This window comes from Monomorium pharaonis, chromosome 8 (genome assembly GCF_013373865.1).
Source record: "Monomorium pharaonis isolate MP-MQ-018 chromosome 8, ASM1337386v2, whole genome shotgun sequence".
Lineage (NCBI taxonomy): Eukaryota > Metazoa > Arthropoda > Insecta > Hymenoptera > Formicidae > Monomorium > Monomorium pharaonis.
The window spans coordinates 15,735,610-15,748,099 of NC_050474.1; the positions used below are offsets into that span (position 1 = coordinate 15,735,610).

The 12,490-nt window shown below is 31.1% G+C and overlaps 1 protein-coding gene across 1 annotated transcript in view; it reads right to left on the reverse strand.

Moving 5' to 3' along the window:
- Positions 1-12,490, reverse strand: part of LOC105833731 (stromal interaction molecule homolog) — a 98,847-nt gene that overhangs the window by 10,808 nt on the left and 75,549 nt on the right. The gene's annotated exons all lie outside the window — the stretch shown is intronic.

The following is a 12,490-nucleotide window of genomic DNA, read 5'->3' on the forward strand; positions in this document are numbered from 1 at the left end:
ACAGCCATGAGAAGCGAGTCACACTAGACATAGATTCGGAATATACAATTCCCAGATCTATTCTAAAGCGTAGCAGTAGCACGCGTTTTTAATTAAATATACAAAAACCTCGTACCTCCGTTTTTGTTTTTTCAACGGGGGAGGGATGTTGTGAGCGAAACACTCACAACCAATAAATTTATATTATAGAATAAAGGAAATAAAATATTAAGATAGCTCGCCGAGGAAGGCTCGCTATCACAAGGTGTCAGGTGACACATGCCTCGTGCGCTGCCGGCCGGTCATCGCACTGGGCAACGCACCAGCCACCTTAAAGAAGTAGCGAAGCCAGCTTAGCAACAATCATGCCACCGGAAATGCATATCTGCATTTTGGCAATTGTTGCTAAACTCGCAAATATTTCCCGCGCGCCGGATGCGCGCGGGAATGACCATATATGGTCATGCAGAGGGCCCGATGCCCCCACTAACAATTAAACCCGCGACATTATTTAAGCCGCTGCCGAACAGTGGCCAGCGGGATCAGTAATTGGAAATCAAGCCGATACGTACGGCCCGTACAAGTGTATTAAGAGTTCGGGACTTAGCCGCTAGCAAGCCTTAAGGGAGCAACGAGACGACGCGTTAACTCCGAGTCACGCGTCGTATCTAATCTATTGTAACACGACGCGGCACCTTCGCCGACCGCAACCAGTGTACAACAACAGAAATAAATCTTATATCAGTTTAAATTAAAATCAGTGAATGAGTGATTTGAGGACCCTGCCTACAAAACCGCCTCTTTCCGCGAGTTCTAACTCCTTGGGCAGCAACGAATCCCAAAAAATCTTTTGTCGCACCGCAAGGTACGGCAAAAATATTTTGTTGTACCGCAAGGCGCAACAATATTATATGCAATCCCAGTGAACACATTTTATAGCGGCAATATAACATGGAAGTTACATGTAATTTAACATTGTTATTCTTGTGATATGTAGGTGCTATATGACATGGAAATAACCTTCCAGATAGCCAAGCCTGCAGGAACAGATTTTGAGCATGCTATCAATTTTTGACGACAGAATGGCAACAAATTTTATACAAAGTCTGTAATATCCAACGATGTCGGCAAACTGCTGTCAGAAATCAAGCAGAGCTTGCTAACATAATCTGACAACATATTGGCAGCAGAAATCAAACAAAACCTGCTGATATAACTGACAGCAGATTGGCAGCAGAAATCGAGCAGAGCCTGTTGACATAACCTGTAGGCAGATCGGCAGCAGAAATCGAACAGTATGTCCGTTAATTACTTTATAATCTTAATTGCCATTTAAATGTCAATTTAAAACTTGCATTAATATGTTTCTATAGAGAAAAACGTAAGAAAAAAGGTTGCGGCAGTAGAAATTATTGAGAAATTAAATTATATCATTGTCTAATACTTTTGGCCAATCCTCCCAGTGAACACAGTAATATAGCAGCAGTGTAACAGCAATGTAACCGAATATAACAGGTTACGTTACTCTGAAATTACACGTAACATACATGTAAGTTACAATTTCCGACTCAGCAATATAACATGTTATAATTACATGTTATTTAACCGTTACACAACAGTTACAAAGAAAAATAAAATAAAATAAAAATTTCATTTTTTTTTAATTATTTTTATCAACAGCACATACTACATTTAGAATAAATTTTAATTAATTAATTAAATTTAAATTATATAATTTTTTATTTTATTCTTATTTGCCGCTGCTAGGTTTGAACCCGGGACCTTAGGATGACGAACCTTGTACTCTACCTGCTACGCCAATTTGACTCATCGATATGGGTACTTGTTATTGTCTACATATACTTATATATGTTATAAACTGACGCAACTATATTATTTTTTATAAAAGCAATTAAATTTTGCAAAACATTAAAAATAAATAGCATTAATTTATTTACTTATTAATTTCATTGTTAAATTTATCTTTTTCCATAACCTTAATAATTTGATGGAAATTGCAATCTATTTAGCACTAATCTTTGAAGCGTTCAAATGATTAATTAGATGGTGAACTATATAGATCGTAATTCTAAGAAAAATTGAATAGTATACATTTATTATTCTGTTTTTGTTCAGCACATGATGAATTTCGATTTTGTGCATTTTTTGTGCGCAGTAATTACAGACAAACCGTTATTTTTGAAAACATTATCTTTATAATAATTTTTTTATTATCAGATAGATCTATCATTCAGGATGTTATAATGTTGTTTGATTTCTGAGTCAACGACGACGCATCGTTCCGTAATAACATTGATACGAACGTGTTATGTTACGATTATACAATTTTTGTTGAATAACTGTAACGCCAAAACAATGTATAACAGCTATATCACTTGCGTATAACAAATATTACGTAACAGGTTATTTCCATGTCATATAGCACCTACATATTACAAGAATAACAATGTTAAATTACTTGTAACTTCCATGTTATATTGCCGCTATAAAATGTGTTTACTGGGCTGTATACATACATATATTTCTAATATATTAGGGATCGTAAGGAAATAAAATTATTATTAATTGTCAATACATTTTTAATAAGAGTTTAATTGTTCTCTCGCCGATATACATTGTATTGAAAGATTAAGTACTTTATTGTATTGGGCTACCGCGCGATAACGGTAAATTTGAAATAACAGAAATGCCTAAACTCTTATTAAAAATGTATTGACAATTATAATAATTTTATTTCCTTACGATCCCTAATTATATAGAAATATATGTATGTATACAGGCTTGGCTAAAAGTATTAGGCAGCTATATTTTTTTAATTTATCTGAAGTTCTTTTATCTATATTATTTCCTATTGGTTACTTGTATTATACATAAGTTTAAAGTATATGTATAATACCGGCAACCAATAGAAAATAAGACAGATAAAAGAATTTCAGATAAATTAAAAAAGCCCAGACAATACGCTTGTCAGAAAACTTTAAGAGAACTTTTTAAAGAAAACATTTAGATATCTTGGAAATGATGTCAAAATGGTAACATTTATCAGAGATATCTAAGAGAGGTCTTTGAGATATATATTATTGAAGAGTTTCATTTAAGTTTCTTAAAAATGTTATCCTTATGACATCAGCTAAATGATATCAGCTTAATGTCTCATTAAAGATATCACACAATGCTGTCCGATTTTTGAGCCGTCCATGCGCGTTGTAGCAGAAATCAGACAACATTATAACATCCTGAATGAGAAATTCATTTGATATTTAAAAAAATTATCATAAAAATAATGTTTTCAAAAATTACGGTTTGTCTACAATTACTGCAAACAAAAAAAATGCACAAAATCTAAATTCATCATGTACTGAACAAAAACAGGATAATAGATGTACAATTAATTTTTCTTAGAATATATGATCTTAGAATATATTTTCTTAGAATATATAGTTAATCATCTAATTAACTATTTGAACGCTTCAAAGTATTAATGCTAAATAGATCGCAATTTCCATAAAATTATTATGGAAAAAGATAAATTTAACAATAAAATTAATAAGTAAATAATTTAATGCTATTTATTTTTAATATGTTTTGCAAAATTTAATTGCTTTTATAAAAAATAATATAATTGTGTTAGTTTATAACATATTGGTATATGTAGACAATAACAAGTACCCATGTCGATGAGCTAAAGTGGTGTAGCGGATAGAGTACAAGGTTCGTCATCTTAAGGTCCCGGGTTCAAAACCAGCGCAAGTAAGAATAAAATAAAATAATTTAAATTTAATTAATTAATAAAAATTTGTCCTAAATTTAGTATGTACTATTAATAAAAATAATTTAAAAAAAATGAAATTTTTATTTTATTTTTTTATTTCTAGTTGCACTTAAAAGATATCCGATTTAAGAAATCTTTTAGATATCTGCTTGATTTCTGCTGCCAATCTGCTGTCAGGTTATGTCAGCAAATCCTGCTCGGTTTCTGCAATCAATCTGCTGGCATGCCATGCCAGCAGGCTTTGTCGACAAATCCTGAGCTTAATGCGGACACAGAATGCTATGGATCTGCAATGGGTATCTGATTGAATTTGCTGCCAATCTGCTCGCAATCTGCTAGCATTTTGCTATTAGGGCTGTTACGTAATATTTGTTATACGCAAGTGATATAGCTGTTATACATCGTTTTGGCGTTACAGTTATTCAACAAAAATTGTATAATTGTAACATAACACGTTCGTATCAATGTTATTACGGAACGATGCGTCGTAGTTGACTCAGAAATCAGACAACATTATAACATTCTGAATGACAGATCTATTTGATAATAAAAAAAATTATAAGAAATTATAAAGATAATGTTTTCAAAAATAACGGTTTGTCTACAATTACTGCGCACAAAAAATGCACAAAGTCTAAATTCATCATGTACTGAACAAAAACAGAATAATAAATGTATACTATTCAATTTTTCTTAGAATTATGATCTATATAGTTAACCATCTAATTAATCATTTGAACGCTTCAAAGATTAATGCTAAATAGATCGCAATTTCTATCAAATTAAGGTTATGGAAAAAGATAAATTTAACAATAAAATTAATAAGTAAATAAATTAATGCTATTTATTTTTAATATGTTTTGCAAAATTTAATTGCTTTTATAAAAAATAATATAGTTGCATCAGTTTATAACATATAGGTATATGTAGACCAGGGTTGGGAAGTAACGCGTTACTTGTAACCGTGTAACTTGTCGTTACCGTTTTCGTTACATTTTTTTGGTAACGCTCGTTACTTTTTTATGTCTGTAACGGTAACGGTAACGTCGTTACATTTTTACAGTAACGGTAACGAATTCAGCCGTTACTTTTATCGTTACTTTAGTTCCCTATATCTTTTATATCTGTTCAATAGATCGCGTACTGGTCGCGCGCATTATTCTTAATTGGATAAAAATATTCCGATATAGGGCGCTGAAAGTCAATGTCACATGAGAATGCCCTGTTGAAATATCTTGTTAATGCGATGCGTAAACCTTTTATTTTGAGATTTAAAAGACTGTAGATAGTCTTCAATACGCAAATACATACAATATGTATAACCTATCTGTTAGATTATAGATTATAGGATTTTCAATACTGGCAATGAATATTGGAATGCTTATATAACATTAATTTTTAAAAACAAGGTTTATTAAAAATTTTTGACAAAATGACATTTGTGAATTACAATATAAATTCTTATAAAGATAAGTATATTAAAAAAATAAAGATATTAATATAAAAAATTAGAATAATTATTAATTGAGTTTAATATAAAAAAGCTTGCTATATATTAGAAACTAGTTTAAAGTTTTAAGTTTTAATATTGATTATTAAATAATGTAATTTTATAATCTAACATTTTATTTTAGCATTTCAAAAAAGTAACGAAAAAAGTAACGAATCGTTACTTTCTAAGTAACGGTAACGGTAACGCGTTACTTTTTAAAATAAGTAACGAGTAACGGTAACGAGTTACTTTTTACAAAAAGTAACGGTAACGGTAACGCGTTACTTTTTTAAGGTAACGTTCCCAACCCTGATGTAGACAATAACAAGTACCCATATCAATGAGTCAAATTGGCGTAGCAGGTAGAGTACAATGTTAGTCATCCTAAGATCCTGGGTTCAAACCTAGCAGCGGCAAGTAAGAATAAAAAAAAATAAAACATAATTTAAATTTAATTAATTAATAAAAATTTATCCTAAATTTAGTATGTGCTGTTAATAAAAATAATTTAAAAAAAATAAAATTTTTATTTTATTTTATTTTTTTTTTTGTAACTGTTGTGTGACGGTTAGATAACATGTAATTATAACATGTTATATTGCTGTGTCGGAAATTGTAACTTACATGTAAGTTACGTGTAATTTCAGAATAACATAACCTGTTATATTCGGTTACATTGCTGTTACACTGCTACTATATTACTGTGTTCACTGGGATGTTACCAGATAATTTTCAATCAAATTTCAACACTTTCACTTTCTGGCTTCCTTTTTTAAACTCTCTCAATCTCAATTTTTTTTCTCTAATCTCTTTTCTTTTCTTCTATTAAAATACACAAAATACACAAAATGTAAAACTAATTAAAACGCAAATATTACTTGATCCTTTTTTTTCAAAATAATTAAAACGCAAATGTTACTTTCCCGTAATCTCGCACTTTCTCTTTTTCTCACTTAATAAGATCTTCAAATTTACTTAATCTTTCTTTCTCTCTCTCTCTCTCTCTCTCCTTCTACCTATCACTTAATTCTTGCAATCTGAAAGATTTAAGAAGTTTAATTTTATAGTTGTATTATTAAGGCGCGCACACGTACAAATATACACACACAGAAAAAATATATAGGTTTTATGTCCGTATCAGCTGTATTGATTGATTTTAAGACAGCTATAAGGAAATCAATATATCTACCCGTTTGGCGTCAATATTAACTACAAACCGAATAATATATTGATTTTCTACACCTGACTCATTGATATTATGTATCTTTTTTATTTCTGTTCTCTGTTTATACCTTTTTAATATTTCTTTCTTCTCTTACTCTTTGCTCCTTCTATTTCTTTCTTTCCTTTCTTAATATAATGCTTATTTTCTTTAACCTTAAATAAAAAACATTTAGATATATTAACAATAAAAACGCAACTAAATCAAATTAAAAATTCTAATTTTGACAAAATAAGCTTTATGTTATAAAAGAAAGGAAAAGCAAAAAACATTTAAAGGAAATAATTATTTTTAAAAATTCTATATATATATATATATATATATAAATATTATTGTTTTCAGAATAAAATACTTAATGTATTATAAAAAAATTAAGCTTTTTCTTACTCCCCCACACCCCCTCCCTCCCTCCCCCCCCCCCCCCCCTCTCTCTCTCTCTCTCTCTCTCTCTCTCTCTCTCTCTCTCTATCTCTCTCTCTCTCTCTCTCTCTCTCCCTCTCCTCTCCTCTCCCTCTCCCTCCCTCTCCCTCTCCCTCTCCCTCTCCCTCTCCCTCTCTCCCTCTCTCTCTCTCTCTCTCTCTCTCTCTCTCTTTCTCTCTTATATTTTTCATTTGGCTCTTTTTTCTTTTTCCCTGATTATTTCAATCAACTATCAAAACTAACAGTTTGACAGCTGAAAATGACACGAAGTGAAGAAAGTCACGACACACTTAACAACGAGATAGCGAGACAGCCAATCAGCATCTCGGAAAAGCGCCAACAATAAATTCGATTCGATTTAACATCTCCTTTTTTAGATAGGACCTTTTTTAGATAGGATAAATAATTGAAAATAACTTAATAATTTATTATTATCAATTTCCATTAATTACAAAACAGAAGTAATAATAATATTAAAGTAAGTTACTATTAAAGTAACAAATAACACTTTATGTTCACTTATTTTCACTAAAGGATGATATTTTACATTAAACTTTCTGAAAAAAAAACAGTTAAAATCATTTTTATGCAAAATTTTTTTTCACTTAATACAGCAATTTTGTGACGTTCCGTACAAACTGGGTGAAAAATAACCAAACGAAAAATTTTGACACTTGCCCTTCAGCTCCTAGGGACACGCTAGCTTTATCAAGTGGTGAGGCTTCCCTACCCCTCTCCGTTTAAAAACGGACATTTCGAAATTTGCTCGGGTTACGCCAACCCAGATCGTACCCTGAGGGTTAATAAATCGTTGACTGTTGCAAAAATTGCAAAATAATAGTGAACTTTTTGATTCAGTTTAATTGTTCTTGAATCGAATATGAAAACTCTCGAAATTTACATTAAAATACAAATATTTTATACGTATTTTTGTAATATTTATGGTAAATATTCTTCGTGATATTTATGGTAAATTGTTATAATCTGTTAAATCTAAAATTAGAAAATATTGGAAATACAGGGTGACTCACTGTTACAGACTTATAATCTCGGAAACAAAGCATTCTAAAGGAAAATGTTTCAGACAAAAGTTGTTGTGTTCAAAGGAAAACATAAGGTGATATCATTAGTTTAATCTTGAGTAATTTAGGCTTTATAACTCAAAAAACACCTAAAGAAAAATTAATTATTCTTTTGTAAGCTTGACATTAGTAAACACGTATTACAATTCAAAGTCTTTTTATTTAATAAATACTAAATAAAATAGGAAATCTTTCTCTCACTACATTGACAGATAGCGCCATCTATGGGTAAATTCCGTTTTCATATTTACAGACCTGGTACGTACAAATGAGTGGTATCCCTCAGTTCAAATTAAATTAAGAAATAAGACTATATTCGTCAAATTACGATTAACAACCATAAAAAGAAGTTATTTGTGTGATCAGATTTTATTCGTCTAAGCGTTTTTACTACAAATTTCTGAAAATTTGATCACACTAATAACTTTTTTACGGCTTTTAATCGTAATTTGACGAATATAATCTTATTCCTCAATTTATTCTGAACTGAAAGATACCATTAATTTGTATGTATCCAGTAAACATAAATATCTTGTAGAAATCGAAAAGACATCTTATTCAAAATCTCTTCAAGACATTTCTAAAAGATATCTAAAACGATTTTGTTAAAAATATCTTCTAAATAAAATTTCTAAAATATATCTAAAAAAACATCTTAAAAAATGTCTTTAAAATTTTCGGACTAGACATGCTAAAGATATCTAAATGAAAGATCTATATAAGATATCTTATTTCTATTCCTGACAAGAAGCCTATAATATTAGGCTTATAATTAAATTTACCAAAAACATTATATATTCGTTTAGCTAAAATTACTTCTTTTATCATAATGTATGCATTTATTTCAAAATAAATTGATAACATGTTACTTTGTATAATGACATTTTAGGGTCGCATTTATTTGACCGACAGTTCACTTGGTCGACAGTACACTTGACCAACAGTATCACTTAATCGACAATTACATGACCGACAAGTACACTTAACCGACACGATCATTTGATCGACAGTTCATTTAACCGACACTACTTGGCCGACACACTTGCCCTGAGTGAGTCCCAGATGCGCACAGTAATAAACGGACACGTTAGGCTGAGTGAAACGGACACAGTAACAAATGCGCACAGACCAAATGCACACAGACTAAATGCGCACAGACCAAATGCGCACAGACCAAACGGACACAGTAATCAACAAACTTACACATGGGTTGCGACTTCTCAGGGCACCTTTACCGACAGGAGAAGAGACAAAGATCCCCCTTGCACCCCCTTGCACACCCGCGCGCGCGCGCGCGCGCGCGCGTGTGTGTGTGTGTGTGTGCAAAGCATTCTCTGCACCACATGGGTTTGCGACTGTGCGCATTTGGTCCGTGCGCATTTGTTACTGTGTCCGTTTAGTCTGTGTCCGTTTATTACTGTGTCCATTTCACTCAGCCTGCTGTGTCCGTTTATTACTGTGCACATCTGTGACTCACTCAAGGCAAATGTATCGGCCAAGTGGTGTCGGTTAAGTGAACTGTCGGTCAAATAATCGTGTCGGTTAAATGTACTTGTCGGTCATGTAATTGTCGAGTAAGTGATACTATCGGTCAAGTGTACTGTCGGCCAAACGGTGTCGGTCAAATGAACTGTCGGTCAAGTGATTGTCGGTCAAGTGTACTGGACCCGACATTTTATATACTTTTATATTTTATATTTAGTATACCTCACAAGTACTAGTATACTCTTATACCTCACAAAGTGCGACATAATTATGTTTTTATATGTATACATGCTTTCCAACACATTTTTATTGCAAATGACGCTAAACGTTCATTTTATTAATTATTTTAATAATAAACAATAATATAAAGTTCAAATGTAGCGGTAAAACATCCGCCACAATACAATGTGCATACATGTGCAACATCCACAGCCGCGACAACCGCGATGTAGTTCGCAGAACCGCCGCTATAGGTGATGACGCGGTGCTGCCTATCTCGTGATGTAATTTACATCCTGAGAGCCATATAAGATCACCCACGGTGACAGATTAACCTACGATAGCAATCGTAGTGAGCTCTCAACCCTATCAGAGCCTACATAACATATTTTTTGCATCCTAATAAAGAGAATTCCACGGGTCTTCGCAACTCTTCTCGGAAAAAGCCTACTGGGCCTCCGCAAAAATGTATAAAACCTTTATAAATGTCTAAAAAGAATTCTAGAAAAGATCTTCAAAACATATAAAAGACATCTTTAAGATGTCTCATATAGATTTTAGACTTGTCCTCAGTATGCTTTCAGAAAGGTCTTTAAGACGTCTTTAACATGTGTCTTAAAGATATATTTAGGATGTATCTCAAAGACGTCTTAAAGATGTTTTTAGGATATATCTTAAAGACGTCGAAAATCGGGACATAAGACGTCTTAGAAATTTTAAGACGTCATAATGTTGTCTGGGAAGCTACATAAATTTTGAAGCAAATATTTTTATGAACAAGGTTAAACAAATAACCTTACATTATCGATTTCAATTAAGTTTGACGGGCAGTTTAGCATCTTAGAAAATTCAATGTTCTGTGCCATTTTTGTGGTAAAAAAAGTTTTACAATTTTATCTACAAATTTATTTTTTACAGTTTTGGGGTCGCTGATTTCGAATTTGACATCAGAATTTCAAAATTTAAAACGGCGGATCCAATATAAAAATCCTATTTCAAGAAAATCTTATTATTTAAAAAATTTTGATGCGCCATTTTAAATTCTATAATTTTGATAAAATTTAGATTTAGCGATCCAAAAAACCCACAGAAACCTTTTTTTTTTTAAATCTGATTGTTTTTGAAAACTTTGATGCGCCATATTAAATCCGCCATTTTTAATTTTGCAATTTAGATCTTAAATTCGAATTCAGCAACCCCAAAAACCTTGTAATTTAACTTTTTTTTTTTCAAGATCCACATATATGTGTCATCCACGCTGGTGGTACGTCTTATTTTTGTACATATATCCCAGTGAAATTACACGTAACTTACATGTAACTTACAATTTCCGACTCAGCAATATAACATGTTATAATTACATGTTATCTAACCGTCACACAACAGTTACAAAAAAAAATAAAATAAAATAAAAATTTTATTTTTTTAAAATTATTTTTATTAACAGCACATACTAAATTTAGGATAAATTTTTATTAATTAATTAAATTTAAATTATGTTTTATTTTTTATTTTATTCTTACTTGCCGCTGCTAGGTTTGAACCCGGGACCTTAGGATGACGAACCTTGTACTCTACCTGCTACGCCAATTTGACTCATTGATATGGGTACTTGTTATTGTCTTCATATACCTATATGTTATAAACTGACGCAACTATATTATTTTTTATAAAAGCAATTAAATTTTGCAAAACATATTAAAAATAAATAGCATTAATTTATTTACTTATTAATTTCATTGTTAAATTTATCTTTTTCCATAACCTTAATAATTTGATGGAAATTGCGATCTATTTAACATTAATCTTTGAAGCGTTCAAATGATTAATTAGATGGTTAACTATATAGATCGTAATTCTAAGAAAAATTGAATGGTATACATTTATTATTCTGTTTTTGTTCAGCACATAATGAATTAAGATTCTGTGCATTTTTTGTGCGCAGTAATTGTAGACAAACCGTTATTTTTGAAAACATTATCTTTATAATAATTTTTTTTATTATCAAATAGATCTGTCATTCAGAATGTTATAATGTTGTCTGATTTCTGAGTCAACTACGACGCATCGTTCCGTAATAACATTGATACGAACGTGTTATGTTACGATTATACAATTTTTGTTGAATAACTGTAACGCCAAAACGATATATAACAGCTATATCACTTGCGTATAACAAATATTACGTAACAGGTTATTTCCACGTCATATAGTACCTACATATCACAAGAATAACAATGTTAAATTACATGTAACTTCCATGTTATATTGCCGCTATAAAATGTATTCACTGGGATGTGTCATCCACGGCGAAGGGGTTCATAATGTACACGAACTCTATATTATCAATCTCGATCATATTTGACGGACACTCTAGCATCTCTATACAAAATAATAATGTTTTTATTGATGCTTTTAAAAAATCAGAAAAATAAATTTTTGTTGAAATTTTTGTTTGATCTCATTTTAATAAAAAAATAACAAAAAAGTGACTTCCTAAAAAAAATAGTAAAGAGTTACTTTTATAAGTAGTAACTAGTAACAAAAAATTACTTTTCAACTTGGTAACAAATAATTTAAAAAATCAACTTTCTCAACTCTGCGCGAATATTATATGTATATTCTTGCATAGACTTGTGCAGTTTAGAGATGTAATTTAATTAAAAAAAAAATTACAAGAATTCGAAATAGAAATCTCAATATTGTCTTGTTAATGTTTGTACGAAATGCGAACGGCGGTTGTACGAATTTTTTTTGCTACAATCATTCTTTAGCACGTGTTTGTTAAAATCTTATAA